The sequence below is a fragment of the Spodoptera frugiperda genome, chromosome 3 (genome assembly GCF_023101765.2).
Source record: "Spodoptera frugiperda isolate SF20-4 chromosome 3, AGI-APGP_CSIRO_Sfru_2.0, whole genome shotgun sequence".
NCBI classification, from domain to species: Eukaryota; Metazoa; Arthropoda; class Insecta; order Lepidoptera; family Noctuidae; genus Spodoptera; species Spodoptera frugiperda.
In genome coordinates this window covers 6,871,773-6,885,343 of record NC_064214.1, presented here as the reverse complement: position 1 = coordinate 6,885,343, position 13,571 = coordinate 6,871,773, and the positions used below count along the sequence as shown (strand labels likewise).

Sequence of the window (13,571 nt, the reverse complement as noted above, 5' to 3'; positions counted from 1 at the left end):
ATCCCCGAGGACTTGGCGGTGCTCAGCCCACGCAGGGCACACCGCCACCGTATGTTCTACCGTGTCCTCCGGGCGGTCCTCACATTGATGACACCCGGGCGTTTCCTCCCGCCCAATAAGGAACAGGAACCTACCGAAACTTTCTATATAATACTTGACAGAATGGCGGTGTGCTGTGCACGGTGCATGGTGCACACTCTCGCTGTGCACAGAAACTGGTGGATGTATTCACCACATGCAGCAAGAGCGACCAAAAGCAGTCATGGCTCAAAGAGGATCTTGTCCGGATTAGTGATCACTTAATGACTTTATGTTGCTTCTCCAATTCAAGGTTTTTTTAAAGAGTAACAATGTTGACATATGTTCATTATGATTAAATAAGTAAAGTATGATATTCTTGGGTTTCATAAGAAATATAAACATAGCATGCACTCTGAGATAAAGGGATAAGTAAATAACAACACAAGCCACCAGGCTCAGTAATACACTAGGTACTGTATGGTCACCGTGACTGTCTCAAACTTTCTCTTGTTGAAATCGTTACTAAGAAATAACTCTTTCATTTCCTCTTTTTTTAAAAACCATTGCGCCACACTAGGATTTTCTCTTGATAAACTAATTTATAATTTGTAATTTCATAGTGTAGTAATATATTTTTTTTGAAATAAATCCAATTTTCTATCGACCAAATTAGTGACACAAAACAAAATTTGATAAGAAATTACTTGCTATTTTAAAACTAATGATATTTCTGCCATTATTAGTATTTATAAATGATAACTGATGTATTGGCAACCGATTAAAACCAAAACTTCTAAAATCCAACCAATATTTTTTTATTTATTGTTGAAGGCCAACAAACCAAACTAATGGCTTCCGATATATAACTCAGACAACTCAAGACACACTAACTTTTCAAATAAACTGCAGGGAAACATCACATTTACTTAGCGTCAGCGGATATATGGAAGCCGCAAATCTTTGCAATATCCAAAAGCGTAAAAGAAATGCGCGAAATTAAATTCCAAACCGTAGACATTTGTAAAGCACCGCTCAGTTACGCGCTACGGATTAGCGGCCGTCCACACACCGCTACAGTGCTACAGTATTGCTACGCCTCTACGGTTCCGCTACGTCGCTACGTTGCTACGCGGCTACGACACGCCGTCACCTTTACGGCCGCTGCTACGAACCGCTGCAACTTTTTTCACACATATACCACAACCAGTTGCAAGTTGTTAGCCGGGTAGTACTGCCCCGTACTCGTATAATCTTTGTTAAAAATAAATTCATCCATTAAATATTTGGTTTGTTTATGCCAACTTTTTATTATTGTACAAAAAGTACATCAAGCATTAAATACGTTATTTATTCTGCAAGGAGGGAGTAGACGATTCTGAATTCAATTCTGTCTCAACATTTATCAATAATTGTTATCGTTGAATCGGTGGCATATCAATAAATTTTCAAAATAATTATTGAGGCTCAACAAAGGAAACCCTCGTCGAATCGAGTAATTTTCGTGCCCCCGACAAAAATTCCGATTCTCGTTATTCAAATACGAAACCGGAACACGATTCCGGAACTCATTCGAGGCTCGCGCCGCCACGTCGAAGGCCGCTCAATCGAAAATTGAATTTCAATGTCACAACAGTGCAGATGTAAAAATCGTGGAGCGGTCGGGCGGCGTCGGGAGCGGTCGGGCGCCATCGGGGGCGCTCGGCGATCGTTGGGCGGTGCGCGCGCCGCGGGGTGCAGCGGGGCGGCGCGGGGGCGCAGGGCGCGGAGGCGGGGGCGCGGTGCGCGCGCTGCCGCGCCGCCGGCAGTGTCCCGGGCCGGCCGCGTCCGCCGCACGTGTGTCGCGCGATGCCCCCCCGCCTGCCCCGCGAGCCCCGCTCCCGCTAACTCGCGCGTGATCGTGCCCTGTGACCGCAGTGAGTGCTCTATGTGGACGCCCGCTTCCGCAACTGTGGCGCGATGATCGCGCGACGACGCACGCGTTGAGTCGCATGCGATTGTCGCGAAAGATTTTTGTACCCACCGTAAGTTTCAGTGTTGTTTGCGACTTAAATGCACAGTCGCCGTGCGGACCGCGGACACTTGCTCGAGTTGACAAAGTTTTGATTTATCTGGCGCCCGATCGGGGCCGAGTGAGTTCCAAGTGGTGTCGACAATTGTCACACAAAGCGTTCGTAGGTTGACGAACGTTACCTGTCTGACATCTAAGTGACGCGAGTTATCTCCCATCTCCCACGGATCGGGCCCCGGAACACCAGCAGACGATCTCATTAGGTAGTGTCACGAGTCAGCGGGACCGTGCAATACAGAAGTTTATTGCTGAAAAGTTGTTCGTTTTAATAGTTTGAGTATTGTTCTGACGCAAAGTTTTATGTTCGCCACTTTATTCATGAAGCTGTCGGCTAGCAGATAAGTAATTGAAGCAAAACCGCAAAGACATTGTAAAGTGTTGACGGAGTCTGATTTGCATCTCGCGGAGTCGGCGCGGCGCTGCATTAATTAAGCGGCACGACTGTCGAGCGCCGGCCGCGCCGCGCCGCGCCACATCGCGCCGCGCCGCACTGTAGCCGCGTAAAAGTTTATGAGCGGTTTAAAGCGAATATTAGCTGGCGAGCACTCGGCACAGATAACGCCGGCCTCTGAATAAAACATTCAATCTCCGAGAGAAGCCACTCTATTTGATTAACGTCGTAATTACTCATATAACTTCGTAGACGTCTCGGAGCGACTGATCCTCCACTTCCGAACGTACCGACGGCCATTGCTTTAAATAATGGCGAATACCATCACTTACTGAACAAAGACGAGCTGGTTGCCAGTGTCAAGTTTGGAAACATTTATTCAAAGTTCGGCGAACGAGTTTACCGCGACTCTGCGCTGTTCCTCCGACGGCCGTGCTGCTCACTGAGCTCGCAGAAATCCTTGCATGCGGCTGAATGGTACAAGTTGAGTAGGTCGAGGGCGACCCTGGCCCAGAAATAGTTGTAATTTTATTCTTAGGTTCGAGGCATTCAGGGAACATTTGAGACAAGGCGACGGAATCGCTTTACTGAGGGTTGAATGGGATTAGGCCCTTTAGAGGGGATGCGATAAACTAATATGTGGACTCGAATTGGCTCCCAATATCCGGCGATATGCTCAGTGCGAGAGAAACCGGGACCCACGGCTAACACAATGATACGATAAATGATTTTATCTCAAAACATGATATACCTAATTAAGCACAACTCAAGTTCTAATATTAAATAAATTTTTGAGTCAACAGTAAAATCTGTGATTAATATTTGCTGTCACTAACTCCGAGGAAGATGTGCTCTCACCACACAACAGGCCAACGGTGGCCAATCAGCCAATCATCGACACACAGCTCGTTGGAAAAATAAGTTTTCTTGTTACTATCAACATTCATGGACACAATAAGTCTGAAATTAATGATTTGAATTGAATAACAGACAACTACACAAGAACCCGTGTACGAGACTCTCCTAATGTATAATTATGCTTGTTTCTATTTCTACGTTAAAATTACATTACCAGTATTAAAAGTGGCCTCGAGTGTCGAGGTGATAATAACACAAGCTAGAGACTCAACCAATTGTCAAGTTTTAAATACCATCAAATATAAGGATGTAGCCATTTTACATGTACTTGTTCCAACGGTCATCAAACGGATATTAATAAATATGATTCAAACATGGGATCAAATTAATTTGATAGTTGTAGCAACTAGTAACCACCAAGTTGTCTGCCCACCCCACCGCCACTACAAGAGTGATACTATCTAGCAGGCGCTTGTAGTTACACACACTCACAACTAACTAAATACACACATTTACAATATTTTATAACCGAAACAAATAAAATGAAGCATGTTGCTCTTTGATACATCCGATATACAAGCTCTGTGTCGAGTCGATGTCACATTGTCTTTGTTCGTTGTAATGTAACCGATAAGGAGATGTATAAATAAATAATCTTCCTTTAGTTGACCGTTTTATTACTCAGCCACCCATTGGCATTTATTATATGAACTTACTTCATAATTGTTCTATGGACTGAGTGACGTAATGAAACGCGAGTATGTCGAACAAACAAATGTCGCTATCCACGTCCATTTGCACCAAACTTCTCATTTTGATATACCGACGAATATTGCTTTTAACTCATTGAGGTAGTGGTTTAACCAAACCTGACTCGAGTATGAATAAAATAAATTGCTGAATATGAATAAATGATACGTATTCATCTCACTTCACACAATCTTACAAACAAGTATTACTTAAACCAGGTTTGAACAAGTTTTAGTAGCACAGCAAGTAATAATCTACCAATTTATAACAACCACAAACAGTGAATACAAACTTATCAGCTATCACATAATATGACTCTATTGATACATACATAATTATATTTTATAGTAAGTTTCCCTTTGAGCATTAATCACCACGCTTGCATAATGCGGGTTGGCAATTTCAAACATATAAGTAACTAATTAGAAATAAGAAGCCCAGGTTTCCTTGCGATATTTTCCCCAGCCGTTTGTCAGTGGTGTCGAAAGTTAGAAAGTACATATAATTCGGAAAAAGTGACTTGGTGCCTGCCGTTGGTAGATTTCGAATCCGCTCTCTCACACCTGAGAAGCGGGCGAAACCTCCGGTCCATCGCGGATTATTATTAATTACAATGTAGAAAATAGTTTTATTCTATTTAAAAGTACTGTTCTGAACTCTTTTGATTCAATACAACGCGGTTACTTACGCATTCTGTTAGTCATGATATATATAACTTGGAACAGTTTCTACGAAAACCATGATGGGGCTTGTAACCGGTAATTCTCAGTACATTGAACTATAATTATGACAGGATAACAAGCATTACGGTAGATAGTTTGATTACGCAATTGTTGACTTAATTATAGCTATTTCTGTAAGAAAATAACTCATTTTTGAATTGGTGGATACTCGTAGTAGGTAGTGCGTGGGAATGCAAACAGCAGGCGTTGTGTGTTTAACTCGCTATATTCGCCAACATTGCAGTAATTCCGCGGCCGCAGCAGAGGTGAGCTGATTGCGAACCATAATATTCCAGCAAATGTCAGAAACTTTGTATGTTAGCACTCAGCCTCACTGTGTATATGTGTTAGTATGGATTGTCCGCCATGGATTGCTTGAGATAGACCGACTTATAATATTTCATTTTTAGTTTTCGTTTGATCGGTAGAATAATCGTAACTATGCATTAATTTCCAAATCCTTCGCGAAAGCAACATCTCTCTATATGTACTCACAAAAGTTAATATAATATGGTTTCACAATTTTACTTGATTTTGATCTTGCCACGGTTTTACAATATTTGACAATAAACAGATTGTTACATATTTCGAAACCCTCCGGGGGTCTCTGTTAACTACTGGTCCACTCGAGTAACTGCGGTGCGGGCTAGACAAGATACACAGGATGATGGTCTGCCAAGCATTGAGACAATTGCTTGATGACATTATATTATTATTTATCGTTCTACCGACTGGGTGATTCTTCAAAAAAAGTCACAAAAAGTTAACGGCGTCATTATCCTCACCCAAAAGTTAACAATTCTAGCGATTGAAACACAAAATTTGGTTTCAATAAATTAAGCTGTGACACTGCTCTCAACCAATCAAATATAAATAAGGATGACAATAATAAGCTACCATGATGCTTAATAACGCGGGAGAATAATGGTTTGTTAAATAAAAGTTAAAGTTTTTTGAAGAATCACCCGACTACTGTGTACGAATACTGTGTTGTACTTGTTGAGTACACATAGGAGTGATTGTGTTCAATGAACCTGAAACATACGCAATATGTGGCTGGCCAGTAGACGCACACGTCACATCACAGCTGAATGCCTGCTCAGAGCGCGGAGCACACCGAGCGAGGCTGTCGTGTGTCGTCTCGATCGTCGTTGAGGATCGCTCCCTGGGGACTAGATAAGCCAATCCCGCTGCGTTCTATAAACCTTCACTATTTTATGGCGCGGTTTAACGCTACTCTGGAAACCCAGATAAAGTTATGTTTGTTGTTTTGTCTTACTTCAAATATTGGCATTCTCCACTCGATTCGTCAAGCTTTATATCCAAGAGACTTGGCTGCAGATAAACTTATATAATACTTGTTGTAATTCCAACGTTAACTAACGATCGCAAACTGTATCTGTGATATCTTCCTAATGTTTCCGAGATTCCATTTACGGCTGAAACTATTTAACTACAATTATTCATCTTTCGTGGAAGTACAGTTTCCTAGCAGTAACAAGCACAAGCTGAACTGTGTAGTATTTGTATTGTCGCCAAGTATAGCGTATAGTAACGATGTAACGGATGTCATATCATAGACATTCGCGAATGGGAATATTTACCTTAGAGTTGGACCAATTATTTACTTTGACTTTTTTTGACAGTTTACTTGACGCGCGAGTCGCGCATTTACACACATTTGTAGGTAACTGTTTGCATCAACTTGTACTCTCTAAGTAAACATCACAACATTACATACATACATAACTTACGCCTATCTCCCATGGGTGATGGGTTCACCATTAGGAATAAGGTGTCAAAAGTTCCCATAAATCCCATGTGTGAGTCGAAAGTAATTTGAACCAAAAGTCCAACATTTCAAGTTTTTACTACTACTACTTAAGTACGGTACTTTTTTCATAAATGTAAGCCTTTGGACGATGTTAATAAGATTCAAATATCGAAAAAAAAAGTAAAAAAAACTTAAAACCAATATCAAATTTAAAAAAGTATTGTTCGAATACTGCGTCACCACTAATTGCGGAATTTTTGCCCATCTTTGGTCGATACAGTTCGCGATCATTCATTACAACACTAAAAGCTCTTCTACGAAATGAAAACCCCTTATATACAAATAAATGTAACACAAACATTAATGCTTAAGTCAGTAGAGAGAGTCACATAAGTACTGCGACTAGTGGATGACCAGTGCAGAGGCAGGCGACGTCCAACGGACGACTCGTAGGATCACTACGAAACTGGTTTAACGAAATCATAGCGTAAATATAAAAAGTGAATCGGTGAAAACGTGTTCTATTTCCGTAATAGATGATATATGACTATTTGGCCGGACCAAAGAAAAGTTAGTAGTCATTTAGTAGTAGTTTTTAGTTTGTTTCATTAAAATATTTCAAAAAGAGAATTATGTAACTGTAGTAGTTCACTACAAACATTCTCGGTTTATGGCTTGTGAATAGAAAATAGCGTCTCCTTTTTTCTATTCGCGTGTGAACCTAAAATTGTCAAATTCTCCGAGAACCTAATCGTCGTAATCAAGTGTATTGTTTCAAAAAATTGTTTACTGTTTAGTATGAGATCAGCAGTGTGGTACGAAGTAATTATGGCCATGCATATAAATGAGATGGGACTTATATATAAAACTACTTTATTTTCTGCCTCTTACATACTTTATATAGAACAGGCCATCATAAAGAAAGGATTGTGACCATTTAACGTAATACTTACTAGTGAGGTGTGAATTGTGATGTTGTTCATTTCTGACTTACATTACATCTATTTGCAGAGAATTTCATTTTGCAATAGTTAATGTAATTTTGAATCTACCTAATTCGTAAAACTAAATATTCTCCCTCACGAAGTTGCGCTTGTTTAGCAGTACGAAAGTTGAGAGTAATGAGTGAATAGTTATTAGCTGCCGTCTAATGCGGAGTGGTTGGCAATGCTCGTCCAACCAGAACTGATGCAGAACTTCCCCAGTTGATTGAGAGCTTCCAGACATCTGTTACTATAGCTAGCACTTAAAGCACGTGAGATTTTGACAAGATTTTAATACGAAGCCAATACCATTTACAACACTCACTCACATGACGATTCTAAATCATAAAACAATGTGTGTACTTTTGATGAAGTGCATATACAGTGCAGAATGGTGCTCGTTGGCTTACTTCATACGATGGCTTCGTTTGGTCGCGCATTGGTCGCGCATTGGTCGCGCCGCTCTGCGTGTGATCACCAACAGCTGCAGCCAGTGTCGCGCCTCAAGCAAGCGAGTGCTTGTTCTTGTAGGCCCAGGACAGTACCGTGCCGTGTCCACAGATCATTTACGTATGGAAATACGTGCGTGGTTAGCGCTGCCACCCGATCCGAGTCTAATGCGAACCGCGAGCGATGCGCCGCCGTGATGGATCGTCTGTTGCCGGCCAACTGCCACTTGATTGGACATTAATCGCTTTGATGTAGCGATGGATACGTGATACTGCGATTTAGTCTCAAATGTTAGTCTTCGTTTGTTTATACCATTCACAGATACACAATGACAATTTCAGTCACTAGACTACCATTTATATACCGTACTTGACTTCAAACCAGTCTGCGGATGTAGTCGCCTGCCTGCTTTGAATATTGCCGAGGTATCTAAGCAGTGTGTGTGTATTGTGATGGCCCATATTAGCACTTACAGTTAGGTTTGTCAAGAATAATGTCTCCGACTCCTAATTACATTGAACGTAATGAAGCTCCAGACCGAACCCGATTGCTTACACTTGTGTATTCGCCATCTAAGGTAATTGATTTGGTAATTAAACGGTCGTAAATAGTTGATTGTTTGGTCCACAATGGGCCGATGTAATCGCTCCACTATTAATAACAGGCTACAATTAAAGCGCGCTTTGTGTCCGATGCTCGCGTGGCTGTTTTATCTGGGATCTGAGTAATGGCGCGCCCTTGGCTGCGGCCGCTCAGCCGCCACACTCCGCGCCGTACTGCGCGATACATACATATAGCCACGCGCTGATACCATACTGACCGCTGCGTTTATATACCGTTTACGTCATTCTTACTGCGGATTAAAGTGATTTATCAAATGTAGCGCAAAGAGGTACATACATATATGTATATTTTATTCTATCTCGCTCTTTTCCCCAATTATTGTTGTTGAGTGTTGCATGGCCTCAATCGGCCGTACTAAGCTCCATGTACGAGCATGTCACATGACGTGACACAGCAACAGCGTGGCGGTGGCGTAGCAGTGGCGCAGCAGTGGCGCGGCCGTAGTCACCGGCTCATCCCGCATTACAGCTCGCCAACTAAGTACGGTTTCATGTAGTACACGCTCATTGTATCAGATTAACGGGATTTTGGACCGTTACATCACTCCACGCTGTCGTGTTCTTTACTCACCCGCAGTAATGCCTCCATGGGACAGGTTTTGAAAAATGAACAACTGTGTGAGCTGTGTCTGTGCGGGGCGTGTAGCGGCGCAGGCGCACACAGGATGTCGGCAACTTGGTGCGGCGCCTGGCGGGCACCAACTTGGTCGCAAACTGTTGCCAACATTTGCCAAACTTCATGTACGCAGCTCGCTACGTTTATATAAATACTGCCAAAATCCCTCCATTTGGAACATTTGTAGCATCCCGCTCGGAACTACATTTGCCATGTTTATTTTGAATACAATTTGCGTATTCTCTGCCCCATTTTAAAATACTAAAGTATTTTGTAGCTAACTTGAATATTTCCAAATGTGTATGGATCTGAAACTGAAGAGAGATTTTATTTATCAAAGCAGACAAAGATTTGGCGTAACAAGTTGTGGCGAGTGTCGAGACATTACCTCGCCGCGCGCCGGTGAGCGGCGCACGGAGCTGGCGCTGCGTGACGCGGCGGTGGCTGCGGGCGACGCCACGTGTACAATATATAGCTGCAGGCTGCTCGGATTATTTTATCGAGGCACGTCTCGCCACTTTATTCGCGGGAGGGGGGAGGGGCGATGAGTGCCCTCCTTCACAACTTTGACAAAGAGTGTCAACCTCTTAGCTGTCAAAATTAAGAAGCGTGGCAGGTGGCTTCTGCAAATAATTAGGGTGCACTCGATTGGCCCTCTAGAGCCCTCCCGGCGAGGGCGGAGTGCCTCGCGTCGCGTCGCGTTTACACTGTCAGCTCTCATTGTCTGCAAACTGTTGCCATAGAACAAATGTGTCGGACCTTCAGCCTGGTCGCTGACGAGGTTCCAGTGCTATTACATTAATTCCGTAATGACTGACTGTTAGCTATTTTCTTAAAATGCCTATTTTATTCACTCACCACCTGTACCACATTCACACACCAAATGATATACTACTACGTATGTCATTTATAATGTTGCCTATACCTACCTACCATTACGTTAACAGTGACTGGTTTACACTAACGCAACAAAATACAGAATTACACAAGTAAATGATGCTACGTTTGGTGTAATGTCCCCGCGCGACACCGCGTCGTCGCCGCGACCCGCGAGTGCCGCGCGGCTCGGGCCGAGTGTCATTGTGTGGAATCCTCCGGAGTGCTCGACTTCATTATACCGACTCCACTCAGTAGTGCTCGTGTCTGTGTGTCTGTCTGTGTGCACACTCACACGCTCACACACTGAGCATACTTACCGGCGCGGTCAATGAAGGTTTTATGCGATTTCTCGGTTTATTATTCAAACAGGAGACTGGGCGAACTTTGGAAAAATATTGATTTACGCTCCACTGTTGCCAACGTGACTTAAATTAAAAGCTTTACTTAAAGAGCACATTCAAAATACAGAATGCCAAGATAAAGGTCGTGATTAAATTACTTTTCTGAATAACAAAGTTAGTAAACAAAACCGTGTTTATAGCAAAATATAACGTCACCGCTACTTGCACAGTCACACAGTCTCACGCACTTCTTACAATAAACACTTTCCAAGCAGTTACATATAAACGAGTGAGATGGTCAGCGACAGACAGACACAACCCGGCACGGAGTAACGCAGGGAGTGACCGATGTCACCGTGTGACCTCTGCTTTGGTAAAAACTGTGGCGCTGTGGTACAAATGTGATCGGTTCGCGGTTCGTTCGTCCTACCCTCGCGTGACCTGTAATGAGTGCATTATGTCAAGTGGAATCACAGGCGTCACGTGTCCACCGACTACATAAATCGTAACATTATATTGCCATACTAACCAGTTGTATTTAAATTCTCCTATACTCACCTGACATGCAACATCACACGATTTAAAGTTTGAAAGAACTTAACTAAACACTAAATAAACATTGTTTTATTATGTACCGAGCACCAAATCCCGCGCGTATATATGAATAATGAGTAATGTTAGACGTGACGCGTGACGTCACACAGCCGGTGGATACATGACACACCTGTCAAACAACTGCATTACAACATAAATACGTAACTACATAACAGGTGCGAAACAATGAAACATATAGTACATGTCGCGGGTCTCCGTATGTACGGGTAATTCTTCTGGTGTGACCAAACCGTCTTGTATTCATCTAAAAAAGGAATAGAATACGATTCCACCGTTAAAATAATTGTTTTTTTTTTACTTTTTATCTATATTACAGCTTACAAAATGTTTTGAATTGGATATCTTTCATCGGTCATAACGGCAAAAAAAACAAATCTGTTTATTAAATTTATTCTATTTTATATTAAAATGTTGCCACATCTAAAAATGTTGTCTATATGTATACCCTTTCGACAGTTTACTACTAGAATGATAGCATCTTGTGTCTTTATTTGGTGTGTAATTGAATACACTTACGTATAAATTGAATACACTTACATAGAGTGGTTCGTCGCCGGAACTAACATGTCCAGCATGCTGCAGTCGGGCAGTGCGGCCGCGGGCAGCATTACCATCAACAGACGATTAACAAAACTGGCGGCAGTAAACATCGGCCGCTACAACATTGACATCACTAATTGAGTCCCGGCCCGGGCTACAACACTACACACTACACCCCACCTACACTAAAATAGAGCTCCCTGCCTGCCCCGCCTGATTTACTAAATATATTTTTAAACTTCATCAATTTCAGCTTGAAATTAATGTTATGGAAGCAAGCATGGACATTACCCGTCCTTCTATTTCGGCCATTTCTTTAGTAGAGCATTCTTAAGTAAAACAAGTGAATCAAATAAAATAACGAGATCTGGAAGTGTCCATTATTCGCCTAAGGAAGCGCGTATCATATGCGACTCATCATTGAAATGGCTGAACAAATAAGATTCAGTTGAAGAGTGATCGCCACAGCGATATCGAAACATTCGCGGGCTTGTATTTGTTCGTATCCGTGGTAACGTCGTCGGTTATTTTATACAGAATTTTGTAAACAAAGATATTTTTTAAATTGCCCCTTTTCTCTTCACACTTTGAGTATCATCAAGTTATTAATTTATTTATGAGATTTTTATAAAAAAAATTAATTTGAGTAGCTAATAAACCATTGATTTTTTAATAATTATCTTATTATGTATATGTTTTTACTTTTATATTATTTAAATTGTACATTACTTTTTTGTGTTGTTATTGTTGTATTTGAATGTTTTAATTAATTTTACCTATTTTTTTTCTTTTCTTTATTGTGTTTTGTTTTTGGTACATCGTGCATTCTTTCTTTCTTTCATATATTGATGTTTTTGTAGTTAGTTCGGGAATTTGACCAACACCAAAATTGTCAAATATCTCAACTAACGAAACTAGCCACTTTCGTATCAGCGACCTCAGGGCTAACTTTGTGGGATATTAGTTGTATTACCAGCTCCCGAGAGGAACACGTCGCATTACAAGCCACCCTGTATGGACGTACAGCGGCGCCCCGCCACCTGGCCGCGCTACATCAAAGCGGGTATTTACGCGCGCGACTATTTCAGGCGCACAGGACGCACGGCATCGATATATTGCGGTAACAGTCGCATTCCTTACTCCTGTCGCCTACTTATATCTGTGATGTACCTAGTTTTATCCTCATATCCTAGTTTTATACTCACTCATAGAAACAATGCCACATGTAAACAATACATACGTACATAACATCGCACACTTCTTCAAAGCGAACGTATTCATTAATGTAACACAACCTTTTCATTCACCTCAACTAGGTATACTATAAGTTGTGTGTAATACACGAAATCGCTCGCTGCCTGAGTGTTAACCTACGTAATAATGACGGAGAAACCGAATGAGTGTGATCATTGTCAGCGGCAATGTTCCGTATGGTACATGACTATATTGTTGTTTTGTTCGTCCGTTGGATAGGCCCGTGCACCCGCACCCCGCGCCCCCGCGCCCCCGCGCCCCCTCGCCCCGCCCGCGCGGTACACAAATAGCCTTTTACTACTTCCGCCGCTACTTGGATTCCATTACGCCGGAGGAAGCATTCCGCGAACACAGAACAACAAGCATCAGTTTATCAACACAGATGGTCGCTGATGTTGACGCTCGATTTACTTTTTTGGCAAATCACTTACCATCAGCTGATGCACTGCTCGTTTGCCTCATACTCCATAAAGAAAAGCTAAGAAATTTATAAAACGTCATTCCGATCGTATCAAACTTAGTACTTCTGTAGCACTGAACCAATACGTCTGGGAAGTGAACGGGACCAGAATGAGATGCACCTCGAATTAACTCTGAAAATATTCTCAACGTATTAGAAGAAATCAATGAATATGAGTTCTCTTTCGCTTGTCCATACCACAAGCTAGTGCTCCGTACAGTTCCGG

The 13,571-nt window shown here is 42.1% G+C and overlaps 1 protein-coding gene across 2 annotated transcripts in view; it reads left to right on the top strand.

The window, feature by feature from the left end:
- Window positions 1-1,811: 1,811 nt before the first annotated feature.
- Window positions 1,812-13,571, top strand: part of LOC118273985 (lachesin) — a 43,930-nt gene continuing 32,170 nt past the window's right edge. The window contains exon 1 of one of the 2 annotated variants that reach the window (XM_035591289.2): window positions 1,812-2,042. The gene's annotated coding sequence lies outside the window, so the exon portion shown is untranslated. The other variant, XM_035591290.2, reaches the window with a different exon arrangement.